Source organism: Myotis brandtii, unplaced genomic scaffold, assembly GCF_000412655.1.
Source record: "Myotis brandtii unplaced genomic scaffold, ASM41265v1 scaffold668, whole genome shotgun sequence".
Lineage (NCBI taxonomy): Eukaryota > Metazoa > Chordata > Mammalia > Chiroptera > Vespertilionidae > Myotis > Myotis brandtii.
Genome location: NW_005370597.1, coordinates 1,219,061 through 1,242,910, shown reverse-complemented (window position 1 = coordinate 1,242,910; position 23,850 = coordinate 1,219,061). Strand labels below are relative to the sequence as shown.

Sequence of the window (23,850 nt, the reverse complement as noted above, 5' to 3'; positions counted from 1 at the left end):
CTCTGAAACCAATAAAAATATATTAAAGAAAACAAAAAGATTTGTACAGATGTTGATAATTTAAAATGTTCTCATTTTTTAAAAAAGCCTGCTTTGTCTTCTCTTTTCCAAATTTTGATACTTTAGGGTACAAAATAATTTCACTTTCTTCTTAACTCTAACCAAGGCAAAGTGTAAGCACAATAATGAATTGCTAATGACATCTGAGTCTGGGGAGACTGTTAGAAGGGGCCAGGACTGATTAATCAGGAAAACTTGCCCAGCTGCCCATCAGCTCTAAACAATCTTTATGATGTAGATCTAGGGTTAGCAAGTCGTCCAATTTTTCAAGAGATCCAGAGATTCAGGTTTTTATGTGAAATCTTCCAACTTTAACATTAGCAACTAGTTCAAAAAAATTTTACCATTGTGTGGGACAAGCAAACGTGTCTGAAAACTAGGTTTGCCCTGTTTGTCAATACTTTGCAACCACTGAACAAGATTCTCCCCTAAAATCCCTTCCATTTCTACATTCCAGAATTCCACATTCCCTTAAGTAATTAATATCTCTGAGAAGTCTCTAGCCTCCCCATAAAAATTCAACAGAGGCAGACTCCCACTAAAGGTGTTAGGCAAAGGACTCAATCATTCACTAACATCGAGAAACTTGAAATATACTGACACTTGAAAACTGGAAACCCATTCAGTGTGTTTTCAAGTCTTTCAATTACCATCATGGAAGTAGGCTGCCTTGTACGGCATCTTTAATCAAAGGCCCTGCCAAGAATGATACTGAACATTATTAAACTACAGAGCCAAGTTATGCTTTTGGTGACCCCAACCCTAAAAGGATTCCAAAAAGTAGTGGAGTATTTAAAATCTAATGAGAATATGTTCTCTGGAAAGAACATGGCTTCTGGTACCAGCTTTGCCATTAACTTATTATCTGATCTTGGGCAATCACTTCACCTCTCTGGGTCCTCAGTTTTCTCATCTATAAAATGAAAGGGGTTGAATTCCAAGCTCTAAGCCCTTCCAGTCCTGAAATTCTAGTATTCCTTTCATTTATATTATCTCTCCATAGCCTCTATATTGTTTTATTGAGTGTAATTTTCCCCAGGTTTCGCCTGTGGTCTTCCTAGCTAGATTTTAAGTTTAAGGAGGATAACTATGCTTATGTTTCTTTATATCCCTTAAGTTGCTGGCAAATAAAGGTGTTTTATGCAAAACAGACACAGTACTGGTTTAACTGAATTTATGTAACCTGATTTTAAAATATTTACAAGCCTACCAAGACAAAGCTCCTGCCTTAATCTTAGTCATATCTTCTGCTTCTCTACAATTAATGATATTGTTTAGAGTAGCTAAACAAATAAGTTTCAAACTCTTGGCAGTTTCTAAGTTTTCCAATTAACTTACAGAGCACTCCTTCACAAGATCTATTACAAAACCTACTAAAGCTAGCCAACCTTAATGAATTACAACAACCTTAGGTTTTTACAGGAGAAATCATGCTTAGTGGAATTAAATAAAAAGTTAAACTGCATTCAGTCTTAATTACTTTATAAAGAGCAATCCCGGCTATAAAGCAAAAGTTAACTATAAATTCAGAAAGGGGCAGAGATGAAGGAGTTTGACCAACAATCTTTATGACAGAGAAATGAAGAAGCAAGCAGAAAATAAAAGCATAGCCGAAACCGGTTTGGCTCAGTGGATAGAGCATCGGCCTGCGGACTGAAAGGTCCCAGGTTCGATTCCGGTCAAGGGCATGTACCTGGGTTGCGGGCACATCCCCAGTGGGAGATGTGCAGGAGGCAGCTGATCAATGTTTCTCTCTCATCGATGTTTCTAACTCTCTCTCTCCCTTCCTCTCTGTAAAAAATCAATAAAATATATTTTAAAAAAAAATCTGTTTGATTTTGCAAACCAATGTCACCCCAATAAATTCAGTTAAAACAATAAAGACAAATTGTTTTTTTTTAAAAAATAACACATAATCAGAGTAATAAAATGTTTCCCATTTACTGCAGAGTGACTGAATTCATCATTTATATATGGTCAACCCATCATATACAAACACGTTTTATATTAGGCACTTATATGGCACATAGACGCTGTCACACTCCTTCCAGTTATACAAATCTATGAGAAAAACAACACTTGGCTAGATCTTTATTATTTTTAAAGATTATGATTATAATTATTTTTAAACATAATTATATTTAATCATAATAAAACATTTAATCACTCTCATTTTATTCTTTATTTTCTTGAGGCAATGGGACACAAAATTTATCAAAAACACTAAGCAAAAGGCAAAATGTAAACCTTTAAAAACTGTCAACCATTTAGCCATTCAATCATCAAATATCTGAGTGCCTTCTCCATAGAGGCACTATTCCAGATAGCACAGAACAAGGCTACAAACTCTGCCTCCATGAAAAATACAAGGTAGTAATGGCATAAATAAGACAGGTATCAGTGCTAGGAAAAACATTTTTAAGAGGGTAATGGTAATGAAATTATGTAGGGTCCTTCAAGGGCCTTTCTTTCTTGATAACATTTGAAAGTCAAGGAAGAGGCAGTCAAGTGAGTATCTAAGGGGAAGAGCACTGCAGACAGAAGTAACAGACAAGGCAGCATCTCCTAGGACTTAGGGAAAAAAAACAATGTGGCTAGAGCACAGAACAAGAAGAGGTGAGAGATCAAGTGGGGCGAGGGGCCCTCCAGAGTTACTGAAGTGACTATTTGCATTAAGAACTGGGTATCTATGTTATTTACTTAGCTTTCACCCCATATGATTTAGACCAGTGATTCCCAAAGTGGGCGCTGCAGCGATCCAGGGGGGCGGTGATGGCCACAGGTGCATTTTGGGGCATATATCTTTCTGTTTAATTGCTATTAAAATTTTAAAAAAATTAATTTCCAGGGGGCGCTGAGTAATATTTTTTCTGGAAAGGGGGCGGTAGGCCAAATAAGTTTGGGAACCACTGATTTAGACCATTAACAATGGAAGTGTTTAACAGAAAGCTACAGTAAACTCTCCTAACAGACAACTGATTATGGATACACAGGAGGTCTCTGTTTCCATAAGAAACTGGACGCTTCTGTTCTGAAAAGAAAAAGATGAAACCAGCATCTGGACTGGAGGCACAAAAGAAAAAGAGAGACAAAAGGAAAGAGAGGTTGTGTTGTAGAACAATGAATGGGACTACAAGGCAGAGAAACTTTAACATAGCTGAGGAGAACCCCACAGAAAGAAGAGGACTATAGTTTTCTTGGAGAGCCAGGAGAAAAGATGCCTGCACTTGACTAGAGTCTAGGAAGTTAACCAGACTGAGAAAACAAGAAAGAATTGTATTGTAGAATATATACCTTTGATAACCTATTTTGTCATTCATGAATTCATAAATAACTGACCAATTATCATGTCCCAGGATCCTGCTAGGTGCTAGGGACACAAAGACTAATTAGAAACCCCTACCAGATCATCACAGCAATTAATGATTAAGTACAAAAGGAACCAGGTGCCTTCACAATGGAGAAATCTGGCAGATGCCACTTAAGCAGTGTTTAAACTTAGCATCACCATCAGGGGTACAACCTGCCAACAACTGCAATACCCTGAGAAAGAGTCATCTTCACATAGGTAGTATCCTGCCAAACGTGGAAACAATTAGACAAATTCAAATACAGGACATCTATAAAACTAGCCTAAACTCTCCAAAAGTGTTAGTGTATTGGGGGAGGGGAGGTTTAAAGGCTGAAAGTCAAAACTAAAGAAACATGACAACTAAATGCAGTATGTGATCTTTTACTGATTCCTGGATTTAAAAAAACAGCAACAACTATAAAGGGCATCACTGGGACAACTGGTGGAATTTATATGAATATGGACTATGCATGAGAGCAATACTTCTGGGAATCTTGTTAAAAGGCATATTCTGATTCAGTAGGTCTAGGGTAGGAAGAGTCTGCATTTCTCACAAATGTCCCAGGAAAGCTGACACTGGTTCTTAGACCACTCTTTAAAAGGAACTAAATAATGTTATTCCTAGGCATTACATACTGAAGAACTTAAGGGTGAAGTACCCTGGTATCTACAGTTTACTTTCAAATGCCTCTGAAAAAAATGTTTATATAGAGAATTGTGCAAATTTGAAAATGTTAATAATTGGTTAATCTACGTGAATTGATAAATTAAGTGTTCATTGTATTATTCTTTCAACTTTTCTGTACATTTAAAGATTCTTTCTTTAAGTTGGGGAAAAATGCTCACAGTCTAGACAGGGAAATAGTTACAATACAACAGAAAGTATGAAGTTATAAATTGCTCCATCAGTGCACAAGAGGAGTGCCCAGGAAAGAATTCCCAACTGGCCAGCAAGTCCTCACTCAGGATCCAATGTACAGATGGAGTTAGGGGGCAGCTGTTTCAGGTTCTGGAAAGGGGGAACAACACTAGAGAACTTTGACACCTTCCAAGAACCACAAATGTGAGTGAAAAAAAGATGATGAGTGAGATGGCAGAGGATAAGGCTGAAAGATAAGCAAAGTAGTTAAGAGATTTGGATTTCACCTTTCTTAATTTAAAAATACTTTGGAACATTCTATTCTTACTTATTAGTATTCTTACTGTTTATACTAGTTACTTAAGAAATCCTGAATATCACCACCACCACCACTCAAAAATGGAACAAAAAAAAAAAAAAAAAAAAAAAAAAAAAAAGGAACAAACCCCACCTTACAGTTACCATAGTGAAGGCTAAAGCAGCTAGCAAGTGCGTTCCTAACCATTGTGGCATTTTCCCTGATCGCCCTGCGGCTCTGTGTGTGACAGGGGGCGGGGCCACAACCTCCCTGTCCGCCCTGCTCTGTTCATAACAGGAAGGCGCCCCAACCCCCTGATCAGCCCTGCTCTGTGCCTGACAGGGGGGAGCTCCCCAATCCCCTGATTGCCCTGCGGCTCTGTGTTTGACAGGGGGGAGCTCCCCAACCCCCTGATCGGCCCTGCTCTGTGCGTGACAGGGGGGAGCTCCCCAACCCCCTGATCGACCCTGCTGTGTGTGTGACAGGGTACGGAGCCCCAACCCCGATTGGCCCTGCTCTGTGCATGACAGGGGGCAGTGCCCAACCCCCTGATTGGCCCTGCTCTGTGCGTGACAGGGGGGAGCTCCCCAACCCCCTGATCGACCCTGCTGTGTGTGTGACAGGGTACGGAGCCCCAACCCCGATTGGCCCTGCTCTGTGCATGACAGGGGGCAGTGCCCAACCAACCCCCCAATCGGCCCTACCCTGAGCGTGACTAGGGGTGGCATCGCAACCTCCCGATACGCCCTGCTTTGTGCATGACAGGGGGCGGCGCCCCAACTCCCCAATCGGTCCTGCTCTGAGCCTGACCAGGGGCTGCACCTAGGGATTGGGCCTGCCCTCTGCCACCCAGGAGCAGGCCTAAGCCAGCAGGTCGTTATCTCCCGAGGGGTCCCAGACTGCGAGACGGCACAGGCCGGGCTGGGGGACCCCCCTCCAACCTCCCCACCCCGAGTGCACAAATTTTTGTGCACCGGGCCTCTAGTCTATATATATAAAAGGCTAATATGCTAAGTGTCCCTCTACCCAATCAACCGGTCGCTATGGTGCACACTGACCACCAGGGGGCAGACGCTCAACGCAGGAGCTGCAGTGACTTGGCAGCAGCGGTTCTCGGGCTTCTCAGGTGACACACCCTGAAACCAGAGAGGAGGGAGCCCAATTCCTCGTGGGGCCACGTGATTCCACCTTTGGCCGTGGGTTATGTTGTTGCTGGGGCACTGTGAGCCCCGAATCTGGTTTACTGCACACTTGCGTTTGCGTTCCACGCCCTGTACGACAGCAACTTTGCAGAGTGCCCTCTCCCACTCTGGGGCCTCTCGGGGATGTAGGAGAGCAGGTTTTGGCCTAATCCCCACAGGCCAGGCCGAGGGACCCACACCAGCCAGAGGGACCCCACTCACTCCACAGATGCTGGGGAAGGACTGTGGAAGGTTGGCTCTAGGGCATGTCCAGCCCATCTCGCCCAGTCCCACCCCGCCGGCCACCTTCTAATTAATTTCCTTTCAATGTGCATGAATCCATGCACCTTGTCACTAGTAAAGGTATAATATTTCATTGAACCCTTCCCATGACAGTTGAGATATAGCAAACTAAATACTGCCTTAGACCCTGACTCAATAAAGGTACCCAAAAAAATCACATCTTTCACTGGTCTTAATGACCCTAAAGAAGCTTAAATTTTTCTCAAGGGTTGCCATCTTTCACTTCTTTGGATTTTTCCCCCCTTCTCCCAAGCTATCAAGCTCACATTTTACTTAGCACTTCTCTGCAAAATGACAGGTTTCTAAAGATACACTTCAAAGTCAGTCCAGAGCTTTTCTGAGAACACGATGACCCCAGGTCCAAGGAAGCAAGAAAATAACAGATGATTATAAGAAACCTTTGCCAATTTAGAGATTCCCCAGGAATAGAGTATTTCCATGAATACTGACTTGTCAGTAATAACTTACCCTTTCAGCTTCTGCCTTATTCACTGCACTATCATTTTTCACAAACCATGATTAAGAGTCTGGATTAACACTGAAATATTTAACATTATGAAATATTCAATATACCATGAAAGAATAGTAACAATGCATCTTTGCTTGGAAAGAAAGCAGGTTTCGAAGCTGCACAAGGCAAATGGACTATTAACAAAAACTCCTATCCTTCATGTCACTAGCAATGGTCCACAATAAATGCATTTTCTGAGTTATGATAGCACTTTCACTTTCAAGAACAGTCTACAGTCTAACCTGGTTAATAAACCAGTACAGGATTATGTAACTTGATAATTAACCAGGCTTCAAATTCACACCTTCAACTCATAATGTCAAATACTAGCAAAATAAACCATAGCAATAAAACATTTTCAAAATATAACTGATGATCTATTTATGTATAACAATATTTAATAATTAAAAAATCTCAGAAAAAGAAAATGAGGGAAATCCACAGCTCAATATAATGAAATGGAATAGTCAAAACAATCCAGGAAAAAACTAGCCTTCAAATTATCAACTAAAGAATAAGAGTAGTTATTTAACATTAAGATTAAATTAGATTAAATTATTCATTACAAAATATTTTTTCATATGTTTTTAATGATTTTTAGATAGAAAAAGATAGAAATATCAATCGGCTGCCTCCTGCATGTCCCTTACTGGGGATTGAGCCTGAAACCCGGGCACAGGAATCGAACCAGTGACCTCTTGGTTCATGGGTCGATACTCAACTGCTAAGTCACACCAGACAGGCTCATTACAAAATTTTAATGCAAATGGTAAGTTCTTTTCTCTGTAAATCCCTCAAAGTCTTAAAAAAAATCTCACAATTATAATAACTTCTATAATTCCCTCTCTTCTTTTACTATAATGGGAACATGGACCAGATAACAAGACACTTTAAAAATCAAATCACACTACCCATATAATAGTTGTTCCATATGATCAAGACTTTGTTACAAATATTTAGAATAACACTTGAAGAGTCCTTTCAAACTGTATTTACATTATGTGCATTACTCCAAACTTGCAAGCAGTGATAAAGCACAAATTAATCCAAATCAAAAAGTGGGGTTGACAGATGACAGATGAGTCCATCAGAAAGTAAAAAGAAATGCATGTTAATTTCAAGCTCCATTAGAAATGGGGTTGGGGCATGCTTGCACAAGGATAAGAAATAAGTTTGACAGTTATAAAAAAAAAACTAAAGAAGAAAATAATGAACATTTAGAGGCTCCAACAGAGAAAGGACAATGTTGAAGTTTTATTTGAAGTGTGGTTATTTCTGCACACTTTGAACTTTCAATAATGGATAAATTTAGTATAGTGCTCTTGCAAGTGAGCAAACAGAGTGACATAGGGCAAGTCAAGCCAGACTGTCCACTTCCCCAAAATGTTCAGCCCACTAAACCCGTGGCCACAACATGGGGGTGCTGAGCACACTACCAAGTTGCACAAGCAATACCTTCCAGGTCCGCAAGCAAGCACACCAGCATCTGGGCAAATTTTCGGAACTAATGCTCTGAGATTCTCCCAGATGCCTGATATGTTTAACTTCTTAAAAGAAAACAGAAGGTACTAATAAAACTTAAGGCCTCCAATATGTACAATATAACCAAAATTCCTCTAAGTCTTCTAAGGGTATGGCTTCACAATCATTCATGAGGAAAATATGATTTGGACTGGGAAAGCAAAAAGGATAAACGATTCCACATCTTTCACTGTTTGTTTATTCTATACTAGAGGCCCAGTGCACAAAATTCGTGCACAGGTAGGGTCCCTAGCGGTTGCCCAGCTGGCTCCGGCCCCTGGTCGAGGGGACAATTTGCATATTAGGCTTTTATTATATAGCATACAAAAACTAACAAAAATACACATTGTGAATGAATTTAATTTTTAACTGTTTATTTTTTTCACCTTTTACATGCAGCAAAATTCACTCTGATGTACTATTCTGAGTTTTGACAAATTCACAGTTGTGCAATCACCTCCACAATCAAAATACAGAAAAGTTAAAGGGCTTTATTTTAACAACAGCAAGTACATACAACTAAACCATAGAATTTAAGTGCACAAAATATTATTAGCTTCAAATGCTAATTTGGTCCATCAACTTACTACAAAGCTACAGTAATCCGAACACTGTGGTACTGGCATAGAGAAAAACAGAACCAACAAAACAGAATGGAGCCCAGAAACAAGCATCCACATCTACTGTATAGTCAAATGATATTTGACAAGGGTGTCAAGATTATTCAATGAGGAAAGGACAGACTTTTCAACAAATGATGCTGAGAAAACTGTAAATCCAACTGGAAAAGGATGAAATTGGACCGTTATCTAATATCATATACAAATATTCATTCAAAATGGATCAAAGACCTAAATGTAGGAGCTAAAACAATAAAACTCTTAGAAGAAAACATAGGGCAAAAGATTCATGACACTGGATTTGTCAATGATTTCTTAGATATGACACCAAAGAAAATAATAGGTATATTGGACTTCAAAATGAAAAGTTTGAGTATCAAAGGACATGAACAAAATGAAAAGGCAACCCAGTTAATGGAAGAAAATATTTGCAAATCATATATGTGATAAAGGGTTATGTTGTTTTTTATTGATTGCAGCGAGAGGAAGGGAGAGGGAGAGACAGAAACATCAATGATGAAAATCATCGATTGGCTGCCTCCTGAATGGCCCCTACTAGGGATTGAGCCTACAAACCAGGCATGTGCCCTAACCGGGAATCGAACCGTGACCCCCTGGTTTATGGGTCGACACTCAACCATTGAGCCACACTGGTGGTGCTGTGATAAAGGATTAACATCTAGAATAGAGAACTCCTAAAATTTAAACAATTAAAATACCAAACAACCTGCCCTAGCTGGTTTGGCTCAGTGGATAGAGCATCAGCCTCCAGACTGAAGGGTCCCAGGTTCGATTCCGGTCAAGGGCACATGCCCGAGTTGCAAGCTTGATCCCAGTGGGGGGCGTGCAAGAGGCAGCCAATCAGTGATTATCTCATCGTTGATGTTTCTATCTCTCCCTCTCCCTTCCTCTCTGAAATCATTAAAAATATATTCTTTTTAAAAATACCAAACGACCTGATTATGTGCAAAAGACTTGAATAGACATTTCTCCAGAAATACACAAATGGTCAAAAACACATGAAAAGATACTCAGCACCACTAATCATTACAGAAATGCAATTCAAAACTACAATGAGATACCATTTCACACTCATTAGGATGGCTACTACAAAAAGAAAATACATGTTGGTAAGGATGTGAAGAAATTAGAATTCTTGTGCACTGCTGGTAGGAATGTAAAATGGTATAGCTACTGTACAACAGTATGGTGGTTCCTAAAAAAAATTAGAAATAAATTTACTTTATAATCAAACAATTCCACTTCTGGGTATATATTCAAAATAATTGAAAGCAGGGTTTCAAAGAGATATTTGTACACCTGTGTTCTAGCAGCATTATTAACAGTAGCTAAAATTTTGCAATCTAAGTGTGCATCAACAAATGAATGGATAAACAAAATGTGTTGTATGTATACAATAAAGTATTATTCAGCCTTAAAAAGGAAGGAAATTCTGGTACATGCTTCAACATGGATGAACCTTGAAGACATTATGCTAAGTGATATAAGCCCAACACAAAGGAATATATGTTTCCACTTTTCTGAAGTACCTAGAATAGGCAAATTCATAGAGAAAGAATGAACAGAGTATACCAGGGACTAGGGAAAGGGTAAGATGAGGAGTTATTGTTTAATGCAGCGGTCGCCAACCTTTCGGACCTCATGGACCACCAGTTGCCCGCAGATCACCAGTTGGCGACCGCTGTTTTAATGGGTAAAGAGTTCCTATTTAGAATGATGAAAAAGTTCTGAAAATGAATAGTGATGATGGTTGCACAACACTTAATGCCACTGAACTGAACACTTGAAAATGGTTAAAATGGTAAATTTTGTTATGTATATTTAACCACAATAAAAACTTTTCTAAAGTGTAGCAAGTCTTCCCACCTCCCCCTACCCGGGAATTCCACTTCTAAGAAGTTATCCTAAAGAAATAATCAAGCATGGGCAAAAGATTTACCTACAAATTAAAGCAGCTCTGGAAACAAACTAAATGTCTAACTTATCAAAGAAGCTACATAATAAAATAGAAGGGGATCATTATGTTACTTTTTCCTATGGGAGCCACCGGGTAGAGAGGAGTGTGGCCTTCTCCTCTCATGCCATGGCATGTGCTCCTCCACTAATATCAGTGTACTCTAAAAAAGTAACTTTGCCTGCTGCGTTCGAGGCTCCTATTCGACCAGATATTGTGAACTTAGCTCACACCAACTTGCACAAAAGCAACAGATGGCCCTAAGCTGTCAGTGAATTGGCACATTATCAAAACATGCTGAGTCTTGGGGTACTGTGGCTCAAATCCCCAGAGTTGGAGGTGGTCAAACTCATTATTCTGGCCAGGGTGTTTTTGGAAATATGTGTTATGGAGGCTGCATGTTTGCACCAACTAAAACCTGGCGCCATCGGCACTGCAGAATGAACACAACACAGAAGCGATATGCCATGTTCTCTGCCCTGGCTGCCTCAGCCTTCCCAGCACTAGTCATGTCTAAAGGTCATCATATTGGGGAAGTTTCTGAACTTCCTTTGGTGGTGGAAGATAAAGTTGAAGGCTACAAGAAAACTAAGGAGGCCGATTTGCTTCTTAAGAAACTTAAGACCTGGACTTATATCAAAAAGGTCTATTCCTCTCAGTGAATGACAGCTAATGAGAGCTAATGAGAAACAGTCATCATATCCAGCACAGGGGACCTTGCATCATCTATGACAGTGGTTGGCAAACTCATTAGTCAACAGAGCCAAATATCAACAGTACAACGATTGAAATTTCTTTTGAGAGCTAAATTTTTTAAACTTAAACTATATAAGTAGGTACACTGTTATTAACTTAATTAGGGTACTCCTAAGGCTTAGGAAGAGCCACACTCAAGGGGCCAAAGAGCCACATTGGCTCGCGAGCCACAGTTTGCTGACCACTGAATTCTATGAGGACAATGGTATCAAAGCCTTCAGAAGAATCATCCCTGGAATTATTCTGCTTCATGTAAGCAAACTGAACATTTTGAAACTTGCTCCTGGTGGGGATGTGGGCCATTTCTGCATTTCGATTGAAAGTGCTTCCCACAAATTAAGATGATCTGTATGGCACCTGGCGTAAAGCTGCCTCCCTCAATAGTAACTACAACCTTCCCATTCACAAGAAGCTCAATACATATTTTAGCAGAATCTTGAAATGCCCAGCCAAAGCACTACACAAGAAGATTCATGGCAGAGTCCTAAAAAAGAATCCACTGGAAAACCTGATAATCATGTTGACGCTAAACCCATATACAAAGACCATGCACCGGAGCACCATTCTTCATCAGGCCTAGAACCACAACCTCCAGATGGATAAAGCAGCAGCAGCAGCTGCTGCAGTGCTAGAAGTCAAATTAGATCAGAAGGAGGTTCCAGGCAAGACGCCTGTGATAGGGAAGAAAGGAAAGAAGGCTGTTGGCATCATGAAGCAGAAGTTTTGGGTGGGGAAAAAAGCTACAGCTACCAAGAAACCAGCAGCTGAAAAGAAGTCCACAGAAAAGAAGCCCACTACAGAAGAAACGACGCTTGTGGCATAAATTTAAATGTTTATTCCATAAAGGTCAAATCACTTTGCAAAGCTAATCTATATATATAAAAGGCTAAGTGTCCGTCCAGTAGCTATGATGCACACTGACCACCAGGGGGCAGACACTCAACACAGGAGCTGCCATGACACACACTGGCCATTTACAAAGAAACGGCACTGCAGACCTGGTGCCAACAAAGCAATACTCGGCTTCCCCCAAGTGGGACACAGGCCCTGCCACCATCCCAGAGTGACAGCCCACCAAATCATAGCCAACGCTGCCGAGACCCCATGGAACAAAATGTGGCCCACAGCCCAGCCCAGCCCAGAAACAGTGGCTGTGGGCGCCAGGTAATAACATCACATAGCAACACCAGCTTCCTCTCCCTAGTGCAGGGGTGGGCAAACTTTTTGACTCGAGGGCCACAATGGGTTCTTAAACTGGACCGGAGGGCCGGAACAAAAGCATGGATGGAGTGTTTGTGTGAACTAATATAAATTCAAAGTAAACATCATTACATAAAAGGGTACGGTCTTTTTTTTTTTTTAGTTTTATTCATTTCAAACGGGCCGGATCCGGCCCGAGGGCCGTAGTTTGCCCACGGCTGCCCTAGTGACTAGCCTACTTGGAGTTTCTTCAGCCCAGAAACCCGACTTGCTTTATAGCCAGGTGCAAACATTTTACAGTTTAACCAAATGTTTGTGAAGCATTTTCCCGTCCCTCATCTCATTTGATCCTCACAGAAGTCCTGGAGTAGGTAGATAGGAGACTCGGTGGAATCCTATTTTCTTTTCATTAGCAAGATGTGAATAGCAATATTAAAATATTTCTTCTAATTAATTTCTTTTCAATGTGCACAAATCCATGCACCAGGACACTAGTTTTGAATAAAAACCCGATCAAAGGCAAAAAAAACTGCTATGTTAGCATTGTGCAATTAATCATATTTCATCAATTCTAAAACATGGGCATTTCACATTTTTAAGTCAAAAATCTGGATTATCTTACAATTGATGGCATTTCCTAGTTTTTTGACAGTCTTTCTTTTTTCTTAGCGGTACAAAAGGTTAATCTTAAGCTACTAATACAGGAAATGTTCAAGTAATGATCCATGGACAGCAGATTACAAAAAGCATAAGGTAACATCTTGTTTTTATAAAAGCTATACATAATCAATATACAAGATTAGAGGCTATACATCAGAATATTAAGAGTATTTATCTCTAGGTGATATAAATGAGCTTTACTTAAGAAAAAAATAAATTTTTTTAAACTTTAATAAACTGGGTATAAAGCCATTCACCACATTTCAACATGACACAATTCTACATATAACATTAAGTACATCTACTATAACTAATTCAGTATTTATTGAGTATCTGCTATGGGTTTAGAACTAAGTCAGGTATCACAGGAAACAGGGATTTACAAAAGAATGTAATTGCCTTGAAGCTCAGCATCTGACAAAAGAATTTACAGTCTAGATACAGTGGTTCTCAACCTTCTGGCCCTTTAAATACAGTTCATGTTGTGACCCAACCATAGAATTATTTTCGTTGCTACTTCATAACTGTAATGTTGCTACTGTTATGAATCGTAATGTAAATATCTGATATGCAGGATGGTCTTAGGCGACCCCTGTGAAAGGGTTGTTCGACCACCAAAGTGGTCGCGACCCACAGGTTGAGAACCGCTGGAGAAGAATCTTAAGGAAGGTAAATCAGCAACTTAATGCTATTTAAATACTGAACTAGTTCACTGGTTTTATTTATGGGACAACCCACTTAATATGGATAAAAATTTGTCCTGTCCAGCACTCCAAAACTGAAAAAATAAATTAGCATTTTAACACATTAGAGGCTAAAATAAATATCTATACATATAAAAGGCTAATATGCTAAGTGTCCATCCGACCGGTAGTTATGATGCACACTGACCACCAGGGGGGAGATGCATGATTCCACCTTCAGCCATGAGTTATGTTGTTGCTGGGGCACTGTTGGCCCCGAATCTGGTTTACTGCACACCTGTGTTTGTGTTCCACACCCTGTACAACAGCAACTTTGCAGAGTGCTCTATCCCACTCTGGGGCCCCTCAGGGGATGTTGGAGAGCCGGTTTCAGCCTGATCCACGCAGGCCAGGCCGAGGGACCCCACCTGCCAGAGGGACCCTGCTCACTCCACAGACGCCCTTCAAGCCTCGGCACCACCCCAGGTGCAGCCGGCCGGGGAGGGACCGCGGGAGGTTGGCTCCAGGGCAAATCCAGCCTGTCTCACCCAGTCCCACCCCACCAGCCACCTTCTAATTAATTTCCTTTCGATGTGCACAAATCCATGCACCGGGTCACTAATCCTTTATAAATCATCTTATTCATTACACAGATGACAAAGTTCACTCTCAGGCTGGTACTCATAAGATTAAGAACTCAAAAAAGCACATGATCACCAGCCATCAGGTAATCCTATATAATAAAACCCTAATATGCAAATCGACCGAACAACGGATGAACTGAACAGCGAACGACCAGTCGCTATGATGTGTACTGACCACCAGGGGGCAGATGCTCAATGCAGCAGCTGCCCTTGGTGGTCAGTGTGCTCCCACAGGGAGAATGCCGCTTAGGCAGAAGCTGGGCTAACAGCTGATGAGCACAGTGCTAAGGACCTCTCAGAGGATGTCCAGCCAGCAGTTGGACATCCCCTGAGGGGTTCCGGACTATGAGAGGGCACAGGCTGGGCTGAGGGACCCCCACCCCACCCCAGTGCACGGATGTCGTGCACCAGGCCTCTAGTAGACATATAATCAATGCCAAATTAGCAACAGCAAAAGATACCCTACCACATAACTCTTTATTGTTTACTAGAGGCCTAGTGCAGAAAAATTCGTGCACTCGGGGCGGGGAGCCGCTCAGCCCAGCCTGCACTCTCTCACAATCCAGGACCCCTTGGGTAGGGTCTAGTCCCATCGCAGCATGGCTCTGGTTCCCCGGGCCTGTGGGGCGGGGAGGAGGGACCAAGATTCCCAGATCGCAGCATGGCTCTGGTTCCCCAGAGCCTGCGGGTGGGGTGAGGGACCAAGAGGCCAGTCAGATCGCAGCATGGCTCTGGTTCCCCGGAGCCTGCAGGCAGGAGGAGGGACCCAGAGGCCAGTCTGATGGCAGCATGGCTCCGTTCCCACAGCTCCCTCCCACCGCCGCACCGCAGGCAGCCAGGACCCAGGGGATCCAGGACTGACTTCCGCCACGCCAGCCGGGACCCTAGCCTGGTATTCGGTCATCCATCCAGACGTTTAGGTTGTGACGGACCCTGGCTCTTTATATATTAGGATTATGACTTGTTAAGAATTTCTTCTTTTTTTTTTAATTCTCTCCCCAGGTCTTCCTTGCTTACCATGTGTTCACTGTGCTGGAAGGTAAAGTGGCTACAAAGGAACCTAGTTCCTGCCCTCAAGGTTCCCACAGTTCAGCTGAAGGGGGGGAGGGAGAGAATAGGAGAAAAGCTCCATGATGTTGGATATGGCTATGATCTCTTAGAAATGACACCAAAAGTACAGGCAACAAAAGAAAAAAATAGATAAACTGGACTTGACAAAAAATTAAAACTTTTGTGCATCAAAGGACATTATCAGCAGGGTAAAAAGACAACCTATAAAATGGGGAAAAGTATTTGCAAATCATATATGATAAGGGATTAATATTCAGAATATTTTAGCCCAGCTGGTGTCACTCAGTGGTTGAGCATTGACCCATGAACCAGGGTCAATTACCAGGGCACCTGCCTGGGTTGCAGGCTCAATCCCCAGTAGGGGGCGTGCAGGAGGCAGCCAATCAATGATTCTCTCTCATCGTTGATGTGTCTATCTCTCTCTCCCTCTTCCTCTCCCTCTCCCTTCCTTTCTGAAATCAATGAAAACATTGTTTTAAATATTCAGATTACTTTTAAAACTCTTACAACTCAACAGCTAAAAAATAAACTTTTTTGAGTCAAAGTGATAGGGAAAGGGGCACACAATAGTAATAGAACCACAGTTGTTTAATGATTATTAATCTTACAGACCCTGGAAAACTGGAGGATGTGTTGCAAGAAGAAAAACAGGGCTATAAAAAGACACCTTGGAGTCCAGATGGGTCCATTTCTCAGAAAAGAAAATACATTTTGAGAGCAGACCAAGGACAGGACACACTTTGACTTGACTGCTGGACTCTGACCCTCTCTGGGAGTTTCCCTCAGGAATGCTGACCATTCTCGGGACCCAGGAACATGTTGAGCTATGTTTAACATCATAGAAGATTAACTACCTTGTTATCGGATTTCAAGATCCTGGAAAGAGATGCACAGACCATGGACCCTGCAGCCTTTATACTGCCCCCCTTCCCCTTATACATAGCCCTTCTTCCTTATCCCTATTCCTTATCTAATAAAAGAGAAACATGCAAATTGACCGTACCTCTGCTACACCCACAAGCCACACCCACCAGCCAATCAGGAGCGACTATGCAAATAAACCCAACCAAGATGGTGGCGGCCACGGAGCTGGAGCGAACAGGAGGCTTGGGTTGCCCCTGGCGATGGAGGAAGCCAAGCTTCCCGCCTGCCCTGGCCGGCTGTGGGCTCTCCTCAAGGCTACAAAGTTTCAATTATAGAAGATAAATAAATCCCAGATACCTACTTCCAGCCGCTGTAGCCTCCGCTCAAGGAGGGTCTGGGGGTCTGGGTTGCCCGGGGCTGTGGCCAGACTGCAAACAGCCCTCAGCCCCTCACCCAGGCTGGCCAGACACCCCAGCGGGGACCCCCACTCTGAAGGGGGTGTGACCAGCCTGCAAACAGCCCTCAGCCCTTCACCCAGGCTGGCCAGGCACCCCAGCGGGGACCCCCACCCTGAAGAGAGTGTTGCCAGCCTGAAAACAGCCCTCAGTCCCTCACCCAGGCTGACCAGTTACCCCAGCAGGGACCCCATCCTGAAGGGGGTGTGGCCAGCTTGAAAACAGCCCTCAACCCCTCACCCAGGCTGGCCACACACCCCCAGCGGGGACCCTCACCCCATAGGGGTGTGGCCGGCCTGCAAACCACCACAGGCCCCTCGCCCAGGCCACCCCACGCCCCAAGGGAACCCCCACCATGATCCGGGACACCCTTCAGGGCAAACCAGCCGGCCCCCACCCATGCACCAGGCCTCTGTCTATACTAATAAAAGGGTAATATGCTAATTAGACTGGGAGACCTCCCAGGAGACCTTCCGGACGTTCTTCTGGACAAAGCCATGGTACAATTTGGAGTGAGCAGGCCAGCAGGGGGGCAGTTGGGGGTGAGCAGGCCAGTGGGGAGGGAAGGTGGGAGTGAGCACACTGGCTCGGGGGACAGTTGGGGGGGAGCAGGCCGGCAGGCAGAGTGGTTAGGGGCAATCAGGCAGGCAGGTGAGCGGTTAGGAGGCAGCAGTCTCGGATTGCGAGAGGGATGTCCGACTGCTGGTTTAGGCCCGATCCCTGTAAACCAGCAGCAGTGCATCCTTCGAGGGGTCCCAGATTGGAGAGGGTGCAGGCTGGGCTGAGGAACACCCCCTCTGCCGTGCACGAATTTCGTGCACCGGGCCACTAGTCTATAATAATAAAGGGATAATATGCTAATTAGACAGGATAGACCAGACATCCTTCCTGCAGAGACCAGAACAGCTGCCGTCCCTTGCCCCAGCCAGCCCCACCCCCCAGCAGGGACCCCCCCCCACTCCAATCTGGGGCCCCCTTCAGGGCAAGCCAGCCAACTCCCACTTGTGCACCAGGTTTCTATCCTATATAATAAAAGGGTAATATGCAAATTGACCCTAACAGCAGAACAACCGCTGGACCAGTCACTATGAGGCACACTGACCACCTCTTGGTCCCCTTCCCTGGCCAGCAGGCTCCGATCGCCTGATGGCTACCCGTGGCGGGGGTGGGACTGGTGAGTGGGCAGGAACAGCTGACCTCTCGGTCCCTTCTCCTAGCCATCAGGCACCGATCACCTGATGGCCAATGGGGAACCAGGGATGGGTGGCAGCAGGGGGCAGGGCTGGCTGTGGGTATCTAGGGAAGATGGCCCTGATCGCAGGCCAGGCCTAGGGACTGTACCCACACACGAATTTCGTGCGCCAAGCCTCTCGTCTATATATATATATGCCCAGCAACCAGATGGCGGAATGACCAGAACGACTGGAATGACCAGTGGCTATGACGCACACTGTGGCAGCCAATCAGCCTGATCCGGGCCCCAATCGACCCTCCTCCCCCCGATCGGTGGCTGGGCCGGCTGGCCAACCACCTGCAGCCCCTGCCCCCTGCCAGGCCCCCATCAGGGCTAGCCAGCCCGACCCCCCCTGTGCACAAGTTGTGCACCTGGCCTCTAGTCCCTATATAATCAGCCAGCTAATGGGGTATGGGAGAGCAGAATTTTTAGGATAACATGCTCTCTCCAAACTACCAGCATTATTGGAATAAACGCTCACATATGATTCAACCCTGTCTCTGCTTAATTTGGCTCAAGTAGTGGCAGGCAGCCTCAGAACTGTTTAGTGTCCATTATCAAAGGACATTATCAACAGGATAAAAAGACAACCTATAAAATGGGAGAAAATATTTGTATGTCATATATCTAATAAGAAATTAATATCCAATTGAAAGAACTCCTACAACTCAACAACAACAAAAACAACCCGATTAAATTAGGCAAAGGACTTGAATAGAGATTTCTTCAAAGAAAATATACAAATGGACAATAAACAAATTAAAAAATGCTCAACATCACTAATCATTAGAGAAAGGCAAATCAAAACTACAATGAGCCAAAACCGGTTTGGCTCAGTGGATGGAGCGTCGGCCTGCGGACTGAAGGGTCCCGGGTTTGATTCCGGTCGGGGGCATGTGCCTGGGTTGCGGGCACGTCCCCGGTGGGAGATGTGCAGGAGGCAGCTGATCGATGTTTCTCTCTCATCGATGTTTCTGACTCTCTATCTCTCTCCCTTCCTCTCTGTAAAAAATCAATAAAATATTAAAAAAAAAAAAAACTACAATGAGCTATCACCTCCCATCCATTAGATGGCTATTTTATTAAATAAATAAATAAAACAAGTGTTGGTGAGCATGTGGAGAAATTGGAACCCTAATATAAATCTGGTAAAAATGTAAAGTGGAACAGCTACTGTGAAAACAGTATGGCAGTTCCTCAAAAATATAAGCATAAAATTATGATATGACCCAGAAATTCCACTTCTGGTAATATATTCGAAAGACTTAAAAGCAGGAATGCAAATACTTATTTGTACAATCATGTTCAGAGCAACATTCGTAAGTGCCAAAAAGTGGAAGCAACCCAAGTGTCCATCAATAGATAAATAAATAATGGAATATTATTCAGCCTTAAAAAGAAATTCTGACACATGCTACAACACAGGTGACCCTTAAAGGTATCATGCTAAGTAAAATAAGCCAGGTGCAAAAGTACAAATACTGTATAATGCACTTATATGAGGCACCTACAGTAGTCAAATTCAAGTAGGCAAAAAGTACAATCGTGGTTGCCAGGGGTTGGGGGACAGGAAATGGAAATTATTATTTAATGAATGTGCATTTAAGCACACACAAAAACAGGATATATGAGTGAGAATATCATAATCAGGTGCAAATTTTAGAATTTCAGATAAATTAAAGATCACTTTCAGCAATGATAACCAATGTCTCAATGAAAACAAACATGTTAATCAGCCTTGAGAGATGGACAGCATTTGTGTCAAAGAAGAATGGAACATCCCAGTACAAATGCCCAGCAAAGGACATGTAGCAACAATTTATAGTAGAAAATAGCCTAAAAAAGTAAGTTAGGGCCAGAATTTAGAAGACCTTGAGTGCCAATGCCAATCTAAGAGCCTAACCAGTGCAACAACAAGATAGCAGTAAGTTTCTCAAATGAGAGTATTGCTTGTATGAAAAAGACAAAATGATTGAAGGGGAAGACAGGAAGAAATTCAACTAACTTCGGCAATTACTTACAGAGCAACCTTAATGTCTCAGTAAGTATTTGCAACCTTCAATAGCATACATACCACCACCTTCACTAGGGGAAAAACAGGGGTGCTCCAGGCACAGAAAAAAATAAAAAGTGAAGGGCGAGAAAGGGTTGGTAGTGACTGCAATGGAACAAAAAGGGATCCCTGGAGTACTGGTAATTTTCTGTTTCTTGATCTGGACGGTGGATATGGGTGGTATTCACTCAAATAATTCCTTAAGCAGGTACTCATGATTTGAATACTTTCTACATGTATATTATACTTTTATTTATGTTATACTTTAATGTCTTAAAATTGTATCAAAATTAAAGGCCTAGCTCTGGCCAGTGATTCAATTGATTGGAGCGACATCCCGTGCACCGAAAGGTTGCAGATTTGACTCCTGGTCGGGGCACATACCTAGGTTGCAGTTTAATCGACGTTTCTCTCTCACATTATTCTTTCTCTTTCTCTTTTTTTTCCTCTCTCTCTCTCTCCCTCCCCCTCCCCCCTCTCTCCCCTCTATCTCCCCTCCTCCCTCCCTTTCTTCTTAATGAAATCAATAAAAACAAATCCTCCGGTGAGGGTTAAAAAAAAATAAAGGCCTGGACCCCACTTCTAAAAAACCCCAGCTGGAAGTCATACTTTAAAAATATTTACCAAACAGTATAAAAGATGCAACCACAGAATTTGTACAAGGTACCTAAGAAGCACTGAGATCCAAGAAAAAACCCAGAGGCAGCCAAGTCTAAGGTGGGTTTTAAAGAATAAATGAGTTTGTCAGATGGATGAGGGGGAAAAGAGGGGTGCTCCAGGCACAGAAAAATATATATAAAAGGCAACAAACAGAACAATTTATCCAGAAAACAAGTAGTTTCATATATAAAAGAATAAAAGTTCTAAGATAAAAGGATAATCTAAACTAGAGTAAAAACATAGAGACTGGAAAAAAAGTATTTATATAAGATGGAGAAGAAGTCATCTTTGATTAGATCTGGATAGAAAGGAAGAGTGAAATGGACATGGTTCTCAATTTGCCCAAAACAGCAATATGGTATTTAAGGTCCTCCATAATCCGATTGTTTCCTCATCTACCATAATCCCACCCACAAGCTATATTCCAGACAGAAAAGACTCTTTCCTCCTTCACTCAACAAAGTATCTAATTTGCACTCCACAACTCCTACTATGCCAAAGACTAAAAGCTATCCATCCCTCTCTTCAAGATGCTCACAGGCTCACTTAATAGCAGGAAAGGCAAAGACAGACATCAATAAATAGTATAGTACAATGGAGTACACCATCCGGTGAGAAGAGGTTTGTTACCAGAAAGTAAAGTGCTGATTTGAGTCCAGAGATATTATTAAGAGTTCATCATGAAAATGATGGAATATAAATGGGGAAGGAGTGGTATTCTTGCAGGGTGCATCACTGAGGAAACAAGTTACAGATGAGCCTAGACCACCTACATCCAATCCATATTTAAGCCCTATCTCATTTCTCCAAAATACAGCTCCTTCATCTCTAACACCTTCACTACATCATCCAAGCTTAACTCCCTACTTCCACTTGTATACAAATACAAGCCCTGCAAGCACTAGTACTAGTGATCTTAAAAAGAAAATCAGAGCATGAAACGCTCTACAATGACTTCTTAGAGTAAAATCCAAACATGTGACCTGGCATTTCCTGGCAATCTCATGCAGGCCTCTCCTCACCCCAAAAGTATTCAAGCTACACGGGTCTTCTCTTGGGTCTTCTCTTAGGTCTCTAAACACATGGAGCTCTTTCCTGTCTCAGGACTTTTACACAGCACAGGACCAGAGGACCCTGTTCCCTCTGTTCAGATCTTCAATAGCATACATACCACCACCCCCAACAACCAGGTATGTCTGTTACGTTCTCAAAGAAATTCCAGTGCCCTGCCAATTACTGATCTCCACCTCTGGTTTAGGTCTCCAGAAAAAAGGTGTCTCATTTTGGGCATGCTGAGTTTGAGAAGCCCCTGGAACATCCATGTAGTTCTCTTGTGCACAGCTGACCATGGGGTCAGGTAAGACCTTTACTCAAAATAGAAACTTGGGCCCTAGCCAGTTTGACTCAGTGGACAGAGAGTCGGCCTGCCAGAGTGAAGGGTCCCAGGTTTGATTCCTGGTCAAGGACACATGCCTAGGTGGTGAGCTCGATCCTCAGTAGGGGGTGTGCAGGAGCAGCCGATCAATGATTCTCATAATTGATGTTTCTCTCTCTCTCCCTTCATATCTGAAATCAATAAATATATTATTTTTTACTTTTTTAAAAATGTGTTACTTTATTTTAAAAAAATAGAAACTTTGGGCCTGGCTGGTGTGGCTCAGTGGTTGAGTGGCAACCTTATGAACCAGAAGGTCAAGGTACATGCCCCGGTTGTGGGCTCGATCCCCAGTAGGTTGTGTGCAAGAGGCAGCCGATCAATGATTCTATCTCATTATTGATGTTTTTCTCTCTCCCTCTCTAAAATCAATAAAAATATTTTTAAATAAAAAAATAGAAGCTTGGACTTTAGCATGTCAGTTTGATGACAGGAAGACTGTGCAGAGAAGTGATTCTCAACTTGGATGAAGAAGGCACCCCTGACCTCTAAGTCACTGTACGGAATGAGATGTTCCTTATGGGAGTGAGGGCAATGCCACATCAATGGTGTGAAGGGCTGAGATATACAGGATAGAATCCTAGCTATGAGTGGACTGGGGGGAGGGACGGGGGAGAGAGCCAAGAGAAGAAGGCAAACCAGAAGACAGTCATATTACAATTCCACAGACTCCCATACACTTTTATACTTCCTCCCCTGACATAACTCTACTCGTTTTCATCCAGTTCAAATGCCACCCCCTCCTAGCTTTTCTGGCCTAATCCAAACAAAACTAGCCCCCGTCTTCGTACCTCTACAAGTTTCTCTTATTAGGTAAGATTTGACCCACACACAGGTTGCTCCTCAGTACTGTTGTGGCACTTAATGCGATCTGCCTGCCTTGCTCTACACCTGGGTGTGTGCCGTCCTGATCACACTGACAGCTTTGGGGTAGAGACCCAACCTTAACCATCTGTGGGCCCTTAAGGGGGGGGGGGGGGGGCGCGGGGGATTACTGTTTAACTTAATAAAAGTCAAGGAGGGTAAATAAGTGGGCAGAGATCGTGGATAACTTCTCCTCTCTGATAAAACAAAATAAAACATCATTCCCTTCAACATAAATATGAAATACCCTTAGTTTTGTCGGAGACTTAACGTATTCTCTTCTAAATTAGTGTTAACTTCGGTACAAACCAAACAAAAATGTTAAAAAGACGCCGGAGGACAAAAAGAGGGTGTCAGTTCTGGACTTGAGCCAACCGCCGCCTGCATTACTGGGAAGCCATTCCTGCCAGGCCAAGGTGAGGCATTCAGTCGACATTTTTTCCAGCAAGTGCTTCACTCACGCACACCCTCCTTTAAACGTCAACAAAAAAAGCCTCTAACGCCCACCGGGAGAACTAGAACGAACCCGAGGTGAGAGTTTCATGAGCCCGAGAAATCGCCTGCGAGGGTCAACTCGGTCCCCGCCCGGTC

General features: G+C 43.0%; 1 protein-coding gene and 1 pseudogene across 8 annotated transcripts in view; one reads left to right on the top strand and one right to left on the bottom strand.

The window, feature by feature from the left end:
* CTNNA1 (catenin (cadherin-associated protein), alpha 1, 102kDa) overlaps positions 1–23,850 on the bottom strand; it is a 298,927-nt gene that overhangs the window by 149,422 nt on the left and 125,655 nt on the right. Inside the window, exon 1 of one of the 8 annotated variants that reach the window (XM_014529053.1) lies at positions 23,786–23,803. The exons of 4 other annotated variants lie outside the window; for them this stretch is intronic. The gene's annotated coding sequence lies outside the window, so the exon portion shown is untranslated. Of the gene's footprint in view, positions 1–1,753; positions 1,768–23,506; positions 23,524–23,568; positions 23,587–23,785; positions 23,804–23,850 lie in introns of those variants that run through there. 3 more of the 8 variants (XM_014529050.1, XM_014529055.1, XM_014529056.1) reach the window with 3 other exon arrangements.
* Positions 10,787–12,327, top strand: LOC102261546 (annotated as a pseudogene).